Source organism: Nyctereutes procyonoides, unplaced genomic scaffold (genome assembly GCF_905146905.1).
Source record: "Nyctereutes procyonoides isolate TBG_1078 unplaced genomic scaffold, NYPRO_anot_genome, whole genome shotgun sequence".
NCBI lineage: Eukaryota > Metazoa > Chordata > Mammalia > Carnivora > Canidae > Nyctereutes > Nyctereutes procyonoides.
In genome coordinates, this window is record NW_026575082.1 from 23,127,509 (window position 1) to 23,147,341 (window position 19,833).

Sequence of the window (19,833 nt, forward strand, 5' to 3'; positions counted from 1 at the left end):
TCCCTACCTGAGTTCTGACTTGGGGTGTCTTGAGGCCCCTGGAGAAGGGCAGACCCCTCAGGGCTAGAGATGAGGGGCAGGCGGAGATGACGTCCTCTGGGGAAGGCTCGCTGGACCAACAAGCACACGCTCCAGCTGCGGGGCCGCGCTCTGCTCAGGGCTGGACACAAAGCACTGCCTCTTAAGGCTTGACATAAGCGAAGGAGAAAATGGCACAATGACACCAAGGCCTAGGCCACTTGGAATGAGCGCCCCGGCCGCCAGGCCGGACTCAAGGTCTTTATTGCACGACCACCAGCAAGGACGCCAGTACTCACCGAGGCCCCTTGATCACAGTCCCCAGGAAGCATGACCGTGGTTACGGTGTTTGCGCATCTTGGAGGACGGTTGGCTCCCAGCTTGTGCTGACCCCCAGTCGGAAGTAAGCTGGTTCTCATCCTCTGGTGGGCACAGTCAGTGAGGAAGCGACATTTAGTCCTTCCAGGTTCAGCCTCTCGTGACAGCACAGACCAACTGAAGAAAATGCTGTTTTCACCACCTCCCAATAACGGGACCTGCACCACGTATCATTGGATTTTTAGAGCCCATTCATCTCGTTGTGGCAAGATTTTAGTCGATTCTGGCTGAGGAGTTGTCCCACCACTGTACTTGCAACTAAGAGAAGAATAAGGGGAATTTGACGTCCATCATCCTAAAAATATATATTGAATGGGGACTCTGTCGGGCGCAGGGCCGGGCACAGCCATGAGCAAGCCGGACTGCTTGCAGTCTGTAGTCTGGAGAGGAGACAAGCAGGAGACAAGCAGCAGGAATATGAATGTCAGGGAAGAAAAGCACAAGATGTACAGGGAAACATTTTGAAAGATGAATAATGTTCATCTACCTTTTGCTGTCCCATTTGTGCTAAAAGAAAGGGGAAAAAAAGATAAAAGGAAGGAAGGAAGAAGGATGGATTTAAAGCTAAGCATCAGGGTAAGTGGCAACTGGCTCCTGGCCTTAGGGACAGGGAGGTGATAGGGAGCGGTGAGGACTGTGGTCAACCGGGAGCGCGCCCCAGATCTAAAGAAAACTCCTCCAGCTCATTGCTTCCAAGTAATTGCAAGGCCGCTGTTTCCAAATCTTCTACTTCTTAAAGAGAAGCAAAAAAAAAAAAAAAAAAAATTCTGATGTGTTTTAAACTTTCCTGATTTTTAAATATTCAATCATATAAAAAATTAATGAATTCTATACTGGCCAAACCTGGCAGGTGGGAGACAACCCTTGAGGAGGCAATTTGCAGCCTGTGCTTTGGACGGTCTCATAAAAGGTCATAGACCTTCGGGGCAGGCCCAGACGGCCCCATTCCATCAGGCCAGGGGCTCTCGGCCAGCATGGCAGATGCCGCACCCCAACTTCACAGTCCTCCTGCGCTTCCGCCTCCGCAGGTACAGCATTTTACCGCAGCTTTCTGTAGGCCGAGGGCTGTCCTTCCAGCAGGACGCTGGACGGCGTGTCCTCACAGGTCACCCCTGACTCGAATTGACAACCCGCATCTTGAAATTATGGGAATGATGGCAGCACGCGGATGCTGCAGCCAACGATGCGTGAGCAGCTCATCTCCGGGGAGGGCCCCGAGCTGGCCTCAGGCTGCTGGAGCGGCCAGCCGGCCCCTGTGCAGGAGGCGTCGCCGCAGCAGGTGTTGTGAGAGGACGGAGCAGCCGCTAGGCCCGTCTGCCCACTGCCACCTGTGCGGGGACCGGGGCCATGTGCTGCGGGTAGGCTGGGACGCAGCTGAGGGCTTTCCACGCTTGCCAGACCCACTGCAGCCAGACCCCCCACATCGCGGGGGAGCAGGTGCAGGGGGCCCGGAGGAGGGGGACAGGTGCCGAGGGAGCCAGAACAGCATGGCTAGCAGAGGGACGTGGGGTTGGCCCCGGGGAGCAGGGTCATGCCAGAAAGCTCCGGGAGAAGGAGAAGGAGGCCACGCGAGCCAGTCCCCTCCTGGGGCCCACGGGTGGCCATGCAGGAAAGCAGAGCTGCCCGTGCCCACGGGGCCGTGGCGCCCTTGGGTGGGCCCAGGTGCAGAGCCCGGGTGCAGAGCCTTGGGGCCCACCCCCACCTCCGGCTCCGGGCTCCCCATGGCCCACCCAGGCTCCCCGGGCCCAGGCAGGAGCAGCAGCCAGAGCAGGGCTCCGAGGCCCGGAGGGAGACACCTGCACACCCGGGCCTAGAGGGGAGCGCGGGCCGAGGGGCCAGGGTGGTCGTCGCGGGTGGGGGCAGCGCGGGGCCAGGAGGCGGGAGGCAGTGGGGAAGGAAGACAAGGGGGAATCCTGCTTGGAAATCGGGAGAAGGAAGCCTACGACCTCGTAGACTTCCCCACCTGAGGCGAAGCCCCCGCTAGAGCAGCCCCAGCTGGGCGCCCGCGTCTGCCAAGAAAGGCCAGGGCTGGGATGGCAGCTCCTGTCCCAATGCCTTCACCCCAAGGGTCTGCTGGCCTCTGTTCCTAATCAGCTAGGCCCTCCCTCCCCCAACCTCCTCTTCCCCCTCACATCCCCTGTGGCTGCTGAGACATTCGCCATAATAACTCCCTTCCAGAGGTCTCTAAGGAACCCTCTGGAAGAAGTCTGCGTTTGGCCTTCCCCCTCCTCCATCTCGCCCCTTCTGGGCGGGGTGACAGCCCCTGGCTAATGGGGTTTGGGATCGGCCCATTCCCCAGGGGCCTTTGCAGTATCTGGCCCTCCTGGCCCCGCTGCCCTCCATCAACACAACATCTGTTCTCCCCTCGGTGAGACTCGAGGGGGCAGCAAGGGGGGGACGTGGGACAGGGCATCAGAAAGGAACGTCCCCATCAGCTCCATCATAACGGCTGATGTCATCCTCCTATGTGCCCATGGGCTGGAAATCACCGCAGTAACAGAAACATGGACACACGGCCCACAGAAAGTGTGGAGGACTCCTTTCCAACAATTACATTATTCATATCAATAATAGTGATAATAATATCATTTATTCTAGATACAAGAACATGAATGTCACCATGTGTGGCACGTACTGGGCGTTTTATTTATTTATTTTTTTGAAGACATGGACACAGCTTTGTCACCTACTTTATAAATGTTGTCTCTCAGGAAAACAAGCCATAAGAGATTCTTAATTTTTAAAAATATTTTATTTATTAGAGAGAAAGCGCACAAGCAGGAGGGAGGAGCAGAGGGAGACAGAGAAGCAGACTCCCCATGGAGCAGGGAGCCTGATTTGGGGCTCAATGTGGGGCTCAACCCCAGAACTCTGGGATCATGATCTGAGCTCAAGGCAGATACTTAACCAGCTGAGCCACCCGGGCAACCACCATAAAAGACTCTTAATGATAGAGAAAAACTGAGGATTGATGGAGGGAGGTGGGTGGGGGATCGGCCAGATGGGCGATGGGCATTAAGAAGGGCCCTATTAGGATGAGCACTGGGTGCTGTAGGTAAATGACAAACCACTGGATTCTACTCCTGAAACCAATACTGCACTGTATGTTAACTGCCCAAAATTTACGTAATAAATAAATAAATTTAAAAAAAAATAGAAGCCTCAATATCAGAGCACTCATGAGAGGCAGCTAGCATCCCCACCATTTTTTAAAAGATTTTATTTATTTATCAGACAGAGAGCACAAGGAAGGGAGTGGCAGGCAGAGGGAGAGGGAGAAGCAGGCTCTCCACCGAGCACGGAGCTCAACGTGGGGCTCGACCCCAGGACCCCGGGATGATGGCCTGAGCCGAAGGCAGACGCTTCCCACCCAGGTGCTCCTGTCACCTCCACTTTAAAGTCAAGGAAAATGAAGCGCAGAATGACCGAGTCACCTGCTCAAGGCCTCACAGGCAGTATGACACAAGGGCAGGATTTGAACACAGACCCCCGTAGCTGAGGCTGTGGCCTTCCACCGTGCGATGTTGCCGGGCCACGTCTGGGTGACACGTTACTCAGTCCCTATGGTCTACGGCGTCCTCAACAGACTGACCCCAGTTACGGCTCGAGCTTAAAGCCTCAGGGCAGATGCCCATTGATGTAAGAATCTTTCATTAGCAGGAATCACATTTTCTTTAATTCTGTACCATGGCTGTTTTTCACAAATATCAGTGAATACCTGTTGAATTGCTACGTCACAAGTAATGCTCCTGAGACTCGAAGATGGAACTCAGAGGCCCTACAGCCACAGACGCTAAGGACCACAGTCCGATGTCGAGCTTTGACTGTGAGTCCAGGGACCTGGGCACAAACACACCCGCCGCTGAGCTCCGCGGTACATCATCTCCTGCTGTATAACGACTGACGTTCCATGATTGTGGTTATTTCCATTTTTTTTTCTCTGACAGCTTAATATATATACTACCAACTAATAATCATAAACTTGAGTTATTTCAGTCTTTACTATAATCAAAGTAATGCAAGCTTATTATAGAATATTAGAAGAGAACAAAGAGAAAGGAGTGAAATCAGTAATTCCAGAACATTTAAAATGAATATTTTATCCCAATATGTTTATGCCTTTTTACGTAATCGAGATTATAGTCTTTATATAACTTGCAATTCTGGTTGTTTTAAATTTAATATTATAATATAAACATTTCCCTACTTAGTTCGGTAATTTCCCTGTTTACTATTTAAATGACTTAATATTGTCATTTTATATGCTCGATAATCATTTTTTAATGACTAAAAATGATCCATTGTAGAGACTATCAACTAAACATTCCCTCAATCCTGGATAACTTTTCACTATTAAAAAATATTAGTACGGTGAACCTTTTTTTTTTCCTTTCTGAATTTCAGAACAATTTTTAGTGTAGCTTTGAACATTTTCAAGCCTCTTGACATAGATTGCCAAATTGCTCTCCAAATGAGTTGTGCTAATTTTTTCCCATACTAACAGGGATTTGGATTTCCCCATCATTTTAAATTTAATAATTTCTTTAAAACACACACATGCAACCATAATGTTCTGAACTGAGATATGAAAGAAATGTTGGAAACGGTTTAGTTAGGCACCCCTCCTCCCTCTTTCATACATTAGGAAACAGGTGTGGCAAATTCCATGGCCTGCACCCAAATCAAGGCAATGTGGGGGGACGAGCTGGGCTGGAGCCAGGTCCGCTGCCCCCACCTCCTCACACTGTCTCCCAGGGATCTAAAAACAATTCTATGACGTGTTTATCTGTTCAACGGCAGCGTTGCACAGTTGCCATCCCTTGACAACTTAATCTTGCTTCTACCTTCAAGGGAAGGACCTTTGGAAATATCTGGTCCTGGCAAGTAACAAATTTCGCTCTATGGTGAGAAGAGGGTATTTCCTGACAACACTCTTCTACCTGCCAGGGTTCTACAGGGATCCTTGTATCTACTTATCACTTCCTCCTGGCTCAGGCTTCTGGAACTCAGTTAGTTCATCCTGCCTGATGTGCCCCTTGGCAGCTTTCACCGCATCCTTCCCGCGGGTCTCTGCTTTCCCATCCCTGCTCAGCATGAGGGCAGCCTACCTCATTGTCAACCTCGGGCCAAGCACAAGTGTTGCTCCTGCCCATCTGCCACGTTGGCCAAATTTCCCTGATTGCTAAACAATTCCAGGCTCTTCCCAGGAGGGCTGAGCGAGCTGCAAGTTAAAATTTCCCTCCAAGTCTCTGCCTGGCTCTCTGTCACTCCTGGAGCTACAGTGGGGTATGCACATGCACCTCTTCCACCAGGGCCCAGAAGGCCCATCTCTGGGCCCATCCGTCACTCAAGGGTGTGGCCTGTGCTGTGCTGTGGGAGGCAGAAGGTCCGTCCCCACCAAAGTCTCCGAGGTGACATCCCAAGTCCAGCCTCTTCCCTCCAATTCGTGTTGCATGATCACGGCCAGACTGCGATCTCCATTCCTCCGGTCATTCTGCAATACGTGCTTCTCTGCCCCGAAACCTTCCTGCGACCAAGAGCTGAAAGCGCTGGGCCCTCAAGCCCTTCCCTAGGCTCCAACAGCTAACCTCCTCTAGTTACTCGCTCAAGTTCACCGTATGCCAGCCTAGCTAGGAAAGGATTGGGAAGGAAGAGGAACAGCCGACGGAGGCAAGCCAGCTATGGGTGAAGTGAAGACATGATTGGGCCCCGATAGGAGAGTAGGGGGCTTGTCCTGTCTGCCCTGCCTGGAATATTCCTTCCCATTTTCTCTCCCTGGTGGACCACTCATCTTCCACACTCCAGTTTTCCATAACCTGCCTTGTCTCCAAACTCCAATCCCTTTTCATACCTCTGCTCTGCCATTTTTCACGCTGAACTAACATCTTAAAAAAAAAAAAAAAGCCTGACTCCCTCATGACTAAATGCAGATGGCATTTTTTTAAAGGGCCTTCATCTGTACATCTTTTTTTTTTATCCTCAATCTCCGATATTCCCCTCACACTTGATGCATGATCAAAATATCTGTTGAAAGAATGCATACAGTGTGTAAGATAGAATTAATGCTGAATGGGATGAATGAATGAATCATGGAAATGTGCCTGGAAAAGAACTGCTAAGCTCCCCGGCTGATTGTAATAACCATAATACCTGAGACAGGTGTGAGAGCATGCACTCACACATACACACACATTTGCGACACAACCTGGCACCTTTAAAATCAGGATGTAGGCATGCAGCCATCTAACCGGGTGTCCTGCACAACACAGAACACGGGACGTTAGCAACAAATATTGATCGATAATGAGCTCGGTAGTTTTTCTCAGAATAGCCTCAAGACTACAACTGCAAGGCCAAGCTCTATAGTCAGAATGTGGCCAGCCAGAAGCAATCCTACGTTTTTTTCCCATGGCAACACATACATCACGGGCCGCAGGTGATCGCTGCTGGGCACCCATGACATCCTCGCAACAGTCTCCTATCTATTAAGGAGAGGAAGGCTTGAGTGCAGAGTAAGCGTTTGGTGGCCCAGAGGAAATGCAAAGCTTAACTTCCCACACATCTCTTGATCACCAAATAATACGCCAACACTAAAAACATGCATGGAAGAATAATGTCTGGTTGGGCATCTGAAGAAGCCCCTGCACATTCTACTTTCAGGATATTTGGGAAAATGTGATGGTGTCGTTTACCCACAGTTCTTACTTAAATCAGATGGAGCATTCTTGCCAAGTAGCCTAAGAGCTGCTGGTGGAACATCAGTCACTTTTTCCCTTTCTCTTCTTCTCTATGCATGTCTGTGCTTTATAATTGAATCTAAATATGGCAGCGGGGTATTTTTAAAATCTAGAGATTGGAAATACTTATTGGAAGAGGCTGGTTTACAGGTTGGAGGCTTGGCATTGGCAGCAGCCAAGGGGCCTGGAGAATACGGTGGGATCGAGCTGGCCAGAAGCTGGGGGGTGGGGGGGAATGTGGAAAAGCTCAGGTTTGGCATAAGAGACTTAGTGTCAGCTGTTATAACCTGGCAAATGGTTAAGTAATTTTTTTCACAGCCAGCAGTAAAATGAAACTTATGGAAACAATAAAGTAAACGCTCTGTCTAGCCAGTGAGTCAAATTAGGGAAGAGTAGAGTTTTCCAACCAGGACTGAAAATCAGTGTGCCTTGGTGGTCTGAGGACGGCCAAGAACCTAATGGCATCTCAGATTCCGAGTTAATGATATAGAGTGCAGGTCGACAAAGCAGCCCACTGCCTGTTTTGGTAGGCTTACCAGAGAGGAAGAGTTTTTACATGCTTTATTGGATGGAGAAAAAATTCAAAAGAAGGATAATATTTCACGACACATGAACATCATATAACATTTGAATTTCAGGATCCATAAATAGACTTTTATTTACCCTGCCCTACTCATTCATTTACATGGTGTCTAAGGCTGCTTTCCTGCTACAACTGAACACAGAGTTGGGTCATAGCGGAAGAGACCACATAGCCTGCAAAGCCTAAAATATTTATTTCCTATGTGGCCCTTTTCAAAAGCTTTCTGACTTCTAATATGCATAGACAGGGAAAATTAACTCCAGGCCCGTTCCTCTCAAGACAGAGGCAACACATAGTACAGTACAAGGGTTGAAGTTGGAAGAGACTACGGAAGATTTATGGCCCAGCCTCCACCCCATTGACTGGCCTACGGAAGCCATCCAGGTATGAGGACCCATGATGTCCAAGAACCCAGCTGAATAAAGTTCAACATCACAAATTTACCAATTATGTTTTTGATGTTAAGATAAAACAATCCCCATCCCCACCCCAATATAGGCTTTCTTATCTATAAACTTTTTCTACAGGGAGAGGAAATTAGCCACAATCTTTCTTGATCAAAGAGTAGACTCCTACCACCCTCCACAGGCTAGGACTTTGTATGTCTTAGGGGATTTTCACATATATAGCCCTGTTTTACCTTCACAACATCTCCTAGAGAAACTATTTGTCTCTACACAGAAACCAGTGTAGAGGAAGTTTTTAGAGAGAAATCTAGAATTAAAGTTATGGACTGAATTGTGTGCTCCGCCAAGATGCATCTATTGAAGCCCTAAGGCCCAGTGTGACCGTATATAGAGATATCTTTAAGACAGGTAATTAAAGTTAAATAAGGTCATAAGAAGAGAGCTCTAATCCAAACAGATGGATGTCCTTATAAGAAGAGATACCAGAGATCTCCTCTTCTCCCTCACGTGCACAAACACCATGTAAGGACGCAGAAAGAAGGTGGCTGTCTGCAAGCCAGGAGGAGAGCCCTCACTAGAAACCAGCTTTGACAGCATCTTGATCTTAGACTCTCAGTCTCCACAACTGTGAGAAACGAAGTATCTGTTGTTTAAACCCCCTAGTCTGTGGAATGTTTTTATAGTAGCTCAACCAGATTAAGAAACTTAATAAGGTTAAATGACAGGTTCAAAATGAGGCAGCTTACCAGTGGCAGTGGTGACAGTGACAATGAACTTGTCACTCATTGCACAAATTTTTTATTAAGCACTTACCAAGCGTAAGGAGTCTTATGGAGGAGACAGGTATTCATCTAAGCATCACACCAATGCAAATACAACCACAACTATGAAAATAAGATAAAATAAATAAAATAATATAAAATAATATAAAATAAATAAATAAAATAAAAATTAAATTAAATTACCCACAACTATGATAAGTGCTACCATGGAAAGACGACTGTGCTATGAAGTACAAATAAGATGAGCTGACTTCTGGTGGCCAAAGGAGGCCAGCCCGAGACACAGCTGACATGAGAACTGAAAGGTGAGGAAGGGAGTGAACTTCCTGAGGGATGGCATGTGGTAAGACCCTGTGGTAACAGGAAGCATATGGTGTTCCAAGAAATGAGAGAAGGCCAATGTGGCTGGATCTGAAAAGTGGGGAATGACAGGAGATGAGACTAAAGAGGCAAGAACTGGTCAGACTTCTCATGGCCCTCTTGGCCATTTCAAGTAACTGAGGCTTTAGGAAGCATTACAGTACTTTGAACACGAGGATGTTTCTGTAGGTTTTCCAATTAGAAAGGATTACTCTGGCTGCAGTCTGAGATATGGATTGGAGAGAGTCAAGGGAGCAGCAGGAAGACTGCAGTTTAGAGACTGTTGGGGTCGGCACGGTGAGAGACGACTGTGACCCCGACACAGAGGTTGCTTTGACGGTATAGAGTAGGAGAGGGTTGTGAGCGCTATTACAAGGTAAAGTCATCAGGATCTATGGCTGATGCAGTATGGGGTTGAGAGGGAGATGGCGAGTGTGACTTCATGGTCCCTGTACACTGAGGTTAATGGATGAAATGAGGATGATGCTTACTGAGACATGAAATAGTGCAAGATGATGTCGATGCCCTTTAGCTAAAGACCGCCTGGAACACATCTGCAACTGAACCAAGTTGGGGTACAGAGTTGTTGCAACAAAAGAGAATTCACCCAATGGGGAGTAGTAGAATGGCTCAGTAAGAGGGCGTTGAAGGGGCATATGAAATTTGGGCTTCTCGTAGGTGATGTGCTGGTTTTACAGGAAAATGTCTATTCTACTTTGGATGCTGTCAGGAAGTGGGGTAATTCTATGATTGGGTAACTATCATTCTTCCCTAGAAAGATGCAGTGAGGTTGGGTCGGGTACCAGTAAAGACAAATCAGGCTTCTGTGATCCAGGATGGGATGAAGTCAGATCATTTTGTGGTAGAGACAATGTTTATGATTTTGTCTGTGTTCTGACGTGGTACAGAATGATCTTATTTGTGTCTTTTCTAAGTGGTCTTGCCTGGTGTTGGTGTTCTTTGAAATCATCTATTGTCAGAAGGGACACACCAAAGCCTCGCTCTAACTGACAGGAAGCACCTCACAACACTACTGCCCCCACTGACAAGGCCAAGTGAGCTCCTGGCTCTCAGGGTCACTTTCCTCCCTCAGTTACCCCTTTTGGCCAAGGACAGACAAAGCTGGACTGCAGTACATTCATCTAAGATATTCAGATGGCCACCATTGCTGAGCTTTTGCTCATTAAGAGGTTGAACAGACTATGGGAACTAGTCCACAGTGGGAATAGGGTTTGCGGCTGCTGTTCCTTTTGTTGCAGGACAAGTAACTTAACATCTGACAAGATAACGGCTGCACGGTGGCATTTATAACTCTGGACAGGATGCATCAGCCAACTGCAACACAGGCAATTTTACCAGGAACAGAAACAAAAATGGGTTTTAGTTCTTGTAATAGACCCTGAAGACAGGGACCTAGATTATCAAATCCAGGCAATGAAAACATGTCCCAAATTCCAAATGGTCTCTTCTTGAAATCCAAATGGTGCTTTCTTTTCTAGACTAATTATAGGCTTCTATTTAGGTGCAAAAAAAAAAAAAAAAAAAAGTGAAAGTGTTTGCTATAGCATAAATGTCCCCTTGACTAGTTAAGAAAAAATAAGGGTTATTTGATTAGCTATGAGAAACTTTAGCTAATGAATTTAAATTTAAGTTGGCTTGTTGGGTTTCCAAAGCAGAAGTTGTATCACTTATGATATCTGATAGGGTCAGAGGTAAGTTCCAGATCACCTTTTCTACTTGTGCGATTCTTGCCCTGGAAATTGCAGCTTGCATAGCAATGAAATGAGAGAGAGTCACTTCTTCCTCCTGGGAATTCTCCTGAGTGGACTGTATTTGTCTCTTTACCAAGGTTTCTGGGGATTCTTCTTATAAATCCATAGCCCAGCACCTCATCTCCTCTGGCTGGAAAGGAGGATGGGGAGAGTGTGGAGAGGGAATTGTCAGTGCCAAGAAGAGCAAGCAGTGACCCTCTCGTCAGAGAAGGGCTGACTGAAGCAGTTCCAATTCGGGGTGAATTTTGCTAAAATTATCCCCTTCAGAATTATGTATTCGAGTTTAATGTTTCAAATCCCTGATTGATTGCTCAAGTTAGAGCTGTGATAACAGTGGTTGGTGTTCTTCAAGAGGCTGAAAATGCCAGCTCTTGGGAAAATGACAGTTCTTTGAGAAATAATCAGGTTCACTGCACATCTCTCCTCAATAGGAGGATTATCACTGGGTTCACAAAATTGCCTGTGATGGTCTTCCCCTAGCTCTGAAGGTCCCTTACTCCTACCTAGAGACCCTGTGAGAAAAGAGGAGACATTTCCTTTTAATGCCCTGTTGATATCCATTATCCTTCCTGTAGTCATCTTATCACAGTCTGTTGCTTGAAAATAAATTCCTTCCATATAATTTGAACATGTCTTTGGAAAAGCAGAGGATTGGGTTGTATGACCTCCAGATGTCCCTTTGTGTCCTTGGAATTCTAGGATTCCTGACCTGGAAATAGTCAAAAATATATAATCTGATGCCATTTGGGCTACATATGAAATTAATTAATATCGATGGTAATAACCACAGAGCAGGAAGGCCAGGGAGATAAGGGAGATGTTGCTGATAACCGTGACGGTGAAGAAGTCTACATCGGCGGGGAGGCCACAGGGTAAAAGAATCATTTTAATTCAATTTCCAAAGAACTTGATGAACTTTGTTTCTTCCTAATAGATGTTGGAAATGAAAAATCACAAATTCGCAGGGGGAGCAGAGATAGCTTAATACAAGAACACTATGTGTCAATAGTTGTAAGGCAGAGATTACAGTCAGGACCTCTGGGCCTAAGATAAAGATAACATATTTGAAATCAATTAAAGGACCAATAATTTTTGGCCTTCAGAAAGGCTCACAGTATCCTCAGGAAAATGGTTCATAGGAGCCTAAAAGCTCAGAAGCCTACCATTTTCTCTAGGATAAGGTGAACATTCACTCCTTCCAAACATGAAAGCTGCATCTGTGTGACTGAGTTGACAATTACACATGGGACCATATGGATATATTTATAATTGGTATAATGAACAGCTCCTTGTTTCAGATATTAAAAGCAAGATGATTTGAGCACATGATAAGCAAGCACAAGGATATAGACCCTATCTAGCCAAACGATGGAAATAAACTTAATAATAAAACCCACCAGAAGAAGCAACTGCTCATCTGAATTTAAAGGAAATTTTCCTGCCATCTGCTGTTGTTAGCATTTTATATCACCATATTTGCCTGTTCTCTTCCAGAGCCCAGCTCTGCTAAGCTCTTCATACGGAATAAGCTACTAGGCAGGAGAACAGAGCGATCTGGAAGCATGCAAGTGAATACAAAAGGCACTTCACCATTTCCAGACCCACAGTGACATGTTTACCAGCAGCACAGGAATCAGTGTTGGATTTCTTCAGGAAAGCTTTCGTCACAGAAGGACAGAAAAGGGACCAAAGAAGTTGTGGGTTGGGTGGCTCAGAGATCACAAAGGATATCAGATTGAGCTGCCTGGCCACACCAGCATCTCACTGCCCTGCTCTGCATCCTGCTCCCCCTCCAGGACCACACAACATGAAATCCAGAGGTAATCAGCTCTGAGGATTGAGACAGAGAATGCTCAGAGGAAGAACACATGCAAGCATCACCAGAAAATAACCTGAGCCATTTATAGTACTTCCAAAGCCCAGGATAATGTCAAAGGCCATTAGAGGGGAAACAAGATTCTCATAAATGGCAAATTAGGCATTGGTGGCAATGGTAGTAGTAAAGAGATGATATTTGATGTTTCTCTATTAAGAGAAGAACTTAGGAGACAAGGTGCCTAAATGAATACTGATCCAGGTAGGTCTTACCCCACAAGCTTAGGGTAGAGAAAATGGAATTAAAGAGACAATGGGTACAAGCAGAGAGCAAGCTCTCCCTCCTCCCCCACCGCCCCCCGCCCCCTGCCCCAGGAACTGACTTGCTTGGACTGTGTTCTCAGGTAAGGAGAAAGGGAAGCCTTACCTTGGGTTAGGCTCAGTGCCCAATGGAGCTTCAGTGTGGCCAGGTTCCTCAGAGAGAATAGCCAGGTTGACACAGGGACTCAGACCTTCCCCAGTGTAGATGGTTTGGACCCCCGTAGAGACACCCCACGAGCAACCTGTGAAAATAGAACTCCTAACAGGGGACCTTGGCAGACAATTTTTCAATGTAAAGAAGGCCTGATGTGCTGCCTTCGTTGGGCACCCAGTAGGGCCCACACGGGGGCCATCACAGGGTTTCACTAAGACTTGTGCTCGGTAGCAGTGTAAACCAATTGGAGAGCCATTGAAGATAGGCCAGATAAGCCACATCTGCATGCTCTGCTCCTGCACATGGCATGCAACTGTGCCTAGCAAGGAAGAACCACCTGTTGGCCATAAAAAGCAATAGGTTCTGGTATGAGATCACTCCTGGAGGGGATGGGCTAACTGTTGGCACAGCTGCATCCAGTGGGGCTATTCTGGAGATAGGCAGACCCTGAGGGCTAGACGGAAGATGCCTGGAATGTGGAGATCTGGCTCTTAAGTGTTTTGTTTTGTTTTCTTTTGTTTTTGGTGAGATGGAGCTGTGGGTTAGAGTGTTTATGAACGTATATAAAATGAAAGCTAAAGTCAAACATCTCCCCAAACAAATGTATTTACATGCGACTTGCCTTCAATTTCAGGGAGCTGACAGGGGCCCTAAACTCTACGTATGCACCCCTGCCTTTTTGGATAGCACAGATGAGGAGTTTATTTCTAGGACCTAGAAACTTCACTAGCAATTTCTCAAAGTGTATTTCCTTCAGCATTTGCATGGGAATCACCTGGTGCCATCACTCAGTGCATGCTGAAAATGCAGATTCCTGAGCCCTTCTTGGCATTAAGGAATCAGGATCATCCAGGCTGGGGTCCTGGAATTTGCACTCTTCCTCAGCACTCGGGTAGTATTTATCACTATACACCTCAAGAACTGCTTAGAGTTGAGAATGGCCATGAAAGAGGTCTTGGGAGTCCAGCCAAAATCTAAGACTGATACAAAAAGCTCTTGGACACTGATCACTCATTTGGGCTGTCAAGTGATTAGGACACAGGGAGGTGGGTAGAACTCAAGGTTGTCTGATTGACCAACAGGAGGGGGTCCACTGACACTGGTTACGAGCCAACATTTGTCCAGAACCCACTATAGTCCAGGAACTTGAGTGTGTGCTTTATGCCATTTAGTTCCTCTCAATAATCTATTATTGAGAGGAAGAAATCAAGGTTCAGAGAGTTTAGAGAACTTACATTGTGTCACAGAGCAAAATAAGGGGAGCCAGACCTTCAACACAATCTGACCTCTTTTTTAATGATGATATCCATCTATTTATTTATTTATTTCCCAGAGGAAAGGGCAGAGGGAGAAGGGGAGTAAGAATCTTAAGCAGGCTCCATGCTCCACCCAGAGCCTAACTCAGGGTTCAATCCCACGACCCTGAGATCATGACCTGAGCAGGAATCAAGGATCGGACCCTTAACCGACTGAGCCACCCAGGTACCCCTGGATGATTATTTTAAAATGACTCCACCCAGTTTGCCCTTTGTATGCCAGACTTGGATTTCAAAAGAAAAATAAACTCACTCACTATATTCTTTAAAATGCTGAGCATATGCTGTCTTCAATTATCTGGGAATATGCTTCAGAACAAAAATTTACCCAGATGAAACAAGAGAAGGAAATGCAAAGTGTGATGTCAGCCAACTTGGAACATGTGAAGTTTGGGCCGCATGTGCAACGGGCAACCAGGAGTGGGACTCGGTATACAAGTGGCTGGAGAGGCTCCCTAGAGGAAATGGTGTTTTGAATCAACCCTAAGGAGTCAGTAGACTTTTGAATGAATTCACCCTTATATAGAGCTTGGATTTAAACAGACTAGAGTCTCCTAAAAATCCACCTTGAATTTTACTTTTGATAAACAAGAATATTTTATGGAAGATAGTGACAGGAATTCAAAGAAAAGTTTCTCACTTTATAACCACAGTTCCTTAATAGCTTTCAAAAGATAAAGCTAACCGGTTGGGTGCTTACTCTGTGCCAGGCACTGTATTAACTCTCTTAATCCTTATAAACACTTTTGGGATTAGGTGTTCCTATGACCCCACACAGTTTTCAAAGGACACACCCTTGGCCGAAGTGTAACAGGTGGGAAATGGTGGAAACAAGATTCAGTCTGATAGTTTAGGACCAGCCTGCTCCCTTTAACCAGAGGCTGCCCTGTTGAGCGGGCACCATTGCAGATTTGGGGAATCTGGCTCAGTCCACCGTGCTGAAAGGGAAACGTTGGAAAGATCATATGTGGCAGGGCCTTGGTATTCACTGGGGGGCATAAATGATTATGTTTTGAAAGGAAAGGACACGAGGTTATCAGGCTATGCCAACTATGAGATTGAAGGAGGAGGGATAAATGTTTATCTGTCTCTTTCTGTCTGGCAAACCACCTCATTCCCTGAGGAGAGTTTCTCCCACTTGGAAACATGTTTATTTTAGCTCTGAGCAGGGTTTTGTTCCCTTAGAGTCTAAGGAATAGTCCTGAAGAGCACTGGCCTTGTCTCCAGTGCTTTCTCCTTTTTGCCACTATCCCAGACTTTGATCCTACAACTTAGCCTTTGAGCACACATCTTTTTAAAAGTTGGTTTGACTGATGGCCAAAAAACGAAGGGGAGGAGGATTTATAAGGTGTGTAGCTGCCTACCCACGGGTTCACTGACAATCCATCTTGTCAGAGAATGGTGTACACCTCCAGTCCCCTAAAAGGGCAGGGGACACTTGGCTAGCCTGCTCAGATGGGGGCTCCGTGATTCAGCAAGATGTACCCCAAAACTGATGGTAAATGTTCAGCTGCCCTTATAAGCTCATCCCTTAGAGCATCATGACTCGAACCCATTCCCTCCAGATGTGTCTACCTGTTTCCCGATGGAAGGACTTCTCAACTGAAGCTTTCTCATGAACATTTTTCAGTGACTTTCTTTTGCTCATCTCCTTAGCCCAGTTTATCTGAGAGAGTTTCTCAGTGTTGTCTCAGATACTCTGGTTGGCATGGGAATGCTGGGGCCTCTGTCTTCATATAATGACGTGCTCAGTGATAATCATAAGGGCTAAACTAACATTATTAAGCACTATGTGCCAGGTAATAGTCTAAGCAATTACATGTATTTACTTGTTCAAATCTTTAGAACAAATCAATGAGTTAGGGCTGTTTTGTAGATAAAGAAATGGGAATGCAGCACATTCCAGCCCTTGGCTGAAGATCACAAAACTAATATGTGGCCCAGAAAAATTTTAAGGCATTCACTTTAGCTTTCAGAACCTGTGTGCTCAACTAGTTGCTCTTTGCCACCAGTATGTCTATGTTTCAACCCTACTGTTACCTCTTGTAGATTGACTTATCCACACTCCCAACTCGCGCATACATTTTTTTTAACAAGCTCTGGCCAGTTTTCTTAAAGAAAAATTTTGCATGATTTACTTTTCACCCGTCTGTTCTGGCAGGCTTCTCATGATATCAGAATCACCTGACCCAATGACAGCCAGTGTACATACTCTATAGTGTTTCCCACCTGCTGTGCCCAGTTCAATATTATTGCCACTGTAGTGATGGCCACTGTGGCGTAGTACTCTATTTCAGATTCCCTCCAGGCTGGGCAGTTGTTGGCCAGGATTGACCAATTTCGCTTTGCCATGTCTGACCATTTTCAAAGTCTGATTGTACCCCACTCCTCATAATGAATTGGAGCTTATAATTGTTAGACTCCAGCAACTTTTTCGTCTTCTTTGTAGCCTGCATCTTCCTGCCTTAGGTGTGGGACAGCCCCAACCAAGAGCAGCCTTTTAATGAGGCTTGCTTTCTCCAAGCGAGAAAGGAAAGAAAGCTCAGGCACATATGCTGGAGCAGGAAAGTATCCCTAAAGATCAAAAACATTATTCAGGCAATAATAATAGGTACCATTTATTGAGCTAATTTTACATTCTCAATGATTTTAAAAGCATCCCTGCAAAGTGATATGATTGACCCTAGGAGTCAAGACAGGTCAAGACTAAGATCATCAGCAGGTCTATGGAGATTTGAACTCAAATCTGCTAAATTCAGAGGCCCGTGATCTTTCAGCTACTACTTGAAGGCTTCTAACCTAACCCTTAGGCCCAAAAAGCCTAGTGTAGTCAAATAAATACTCATATAAAGTGACTATTGTGGAACTATTAACACCCAAAGAATGAAGAAAGTGGTGGAGTCCAAGAGGTCCGAGTGACCCCAAGATAGGCCACTGTAGCATGAAGATTGTTTTGAGTTAAAAAGCAGCCAAACCCAGCAGATTGAGGAAGAGCTCTTTACTTCTTCCTCATTTGCCTAAATAGAATTTACAGGAAGAGAATTACACCATAGACAACCATACTATGATATAAACTAGGTATGGTAGACAGAGAAGAACCTAACAAGGCCTGTTTGGTTAAAGTCCTCTATGTCCCATTGTTTCCAAGGGGCCCAGAAAATATTTGTCTACCAAACATTTATTTCTTATCTTCCCATGAACTACATTCCTTCCTTCAAAAGAAGTTCCAGACCCTTATCCCTTCTCCTTAGTCCAGAATGACACATACACCTTATTTTGCTTGCCTTTGGGATTTCCATGTCTGTGTGGATTCCCTGTATGAACACTATTAAATTTTATTTTCTCCTGTTAATCTGCCTCATGTCAATTTGATTCTCAGTCTGGCTAGAAGGATCATGAAAGGGACAGGACATTCTTGCTCCCCAACAGAAGCACTGGCCATAATGAGACATGAAAGCTAGATTTTAGGGGGGAAATAATTTGCAAAAGTTCAGAGAGAAGGTAGGTATGACCCTTGGCAAAGTTAGAGTGGCTAAAAAAAGAAAGAAGTTTCACAGGAAAGATTCCTACCTGAACAATAACAAATATCTTCATGCATTTGAGCTGCTGTAACAACGCGTCAGGGACTAGGTGGCTTGTAAACAACAGAAACCTCCTCCTCACAGTTCCAGAGGCTGGAAGTCAGAGGTCAGGGCACCAGCATTGTCTGGGTGGGCTTTTGGGGAAATCCCTGTTCTGAGCTGCAGATTGTCAGCTTCTCCTTGCATCCTTGGGTGGCACAGAGAGAGTGAGTGAGCTAACCACCCAGGTGATTTGGTCCCAAATCACCTCCCAAAGGCTGCATCTCCAAATTTGGGAATTAGATTTCAGCATATGAATTTTAAGGAAACACACATATCCAGTCCATAATAACAAATGACATCGCTCAAGAAGAAAAAGGGGAAGCATCCTTTAAAAAGCAAACCAAAAGCAAACAAACAACAACAAACCATGCAGACAGCTCTCTAATTATCCCAGATTTTAAAAGTAATTCCTGAAATATGAAAAGAAGCACTTATAACCAAGGAAGATTAGCCAGTCCTAATGGTCCCAGAGAAACAGAGGCCAAATTGGCCTGAGGCTTAAAATGGGTGTAAGGGGGCTTTGGACCGGGGTCAGAGCAGAAGGAATGAAGGGCCTGTTGCAGGCAAATGATGTCATGGTGAAAGCTAACAGAGAAACCAGGGCAATTTACCTCCTATATTGCTTTCTCTATCAAGGAATGTGATCTTCAAACTGGGAAGGCTGGAACAAATACCGTTAGTACGAAATTGAAACATGAGGGAAGTGAGGAGGCAGGAAAACATCTGGCCGCTCAGATGCATTCAGGCGAATGGCATCCCATTTCACAGAGGCAAGTGTGGGGTACAAGCAGCCATGTTTTGGAGAACAGGAACATGCTCCATTAAAAAAAAGAAATGGGTGGATTACAGAAAGGTGAAAGTTAAAATATCCAGACCACTAATATTTCTTTACAGATATATAGAGTTTTATTACTGCAAGTATTTACATAGCCATAAAGATCTCCTTAAAACAAAGAGATGTCCAAGTATCTTTGTTAAGTTGTGATTTAAATGAAGTTGAAAAAATAAAAGAAAAGGAAAATGAAGTTGAAACACCTCAGTAGCTCAGTTGGTTGAGAATCTGACTCTTGATTTCAGGTCAGGTCATGGTCTCAAGGTCATAGGATGGAGCCCCACATCTGGCTCAGCAGGGAGCCTGCTTGAGATTCCCTCTCTCCCTTTCCCCCTCCCCTTCCTGCCAACCCTTCCTCCCACTTTCTCTCTCTCTCTCTTTCTCTAAATACATAAACTTAAAAAAATAAAAATAAAATGAAGTAAAATAGGGAAATTAATTATAAATGAACACACTTCAGCATACGAACCAATACGTCTTCTAAAGTTTTTTAATACCAAGACCTAATTACATTATTTTCCAAGTTAGAATGACTAATAATTAATATGAAAACCATAACTAGTACAGATGGCACAGGTAATACTGTACTTTTCCAAAGTAAAGAAATATATTTGATCTAAATTTTTGTGAGTCTTATTTGGTATCACAAAATAAACTTAACTGGGCAAAGAAATTGTTTAAAAATACCAGAAAAACAGACATGATGAAAAGATAGACATTGTGTGCAAATAAGGT

General features: G+C 45.5%; 1 pseudogene; it reads right to left on the reverse strand.

Moving 5' to 3' along the window:
* Window positions 1–16,777: 16,777 nt before the first annotated feature.
* On the reverse strand, window positions 16,778–17,099 carry LOC129514625 (60S ribosomal protein L30-like; annotated as a pseudogene).
* Window positions 17,100–19,833: the final 2,734 nt, after the last annotated feature.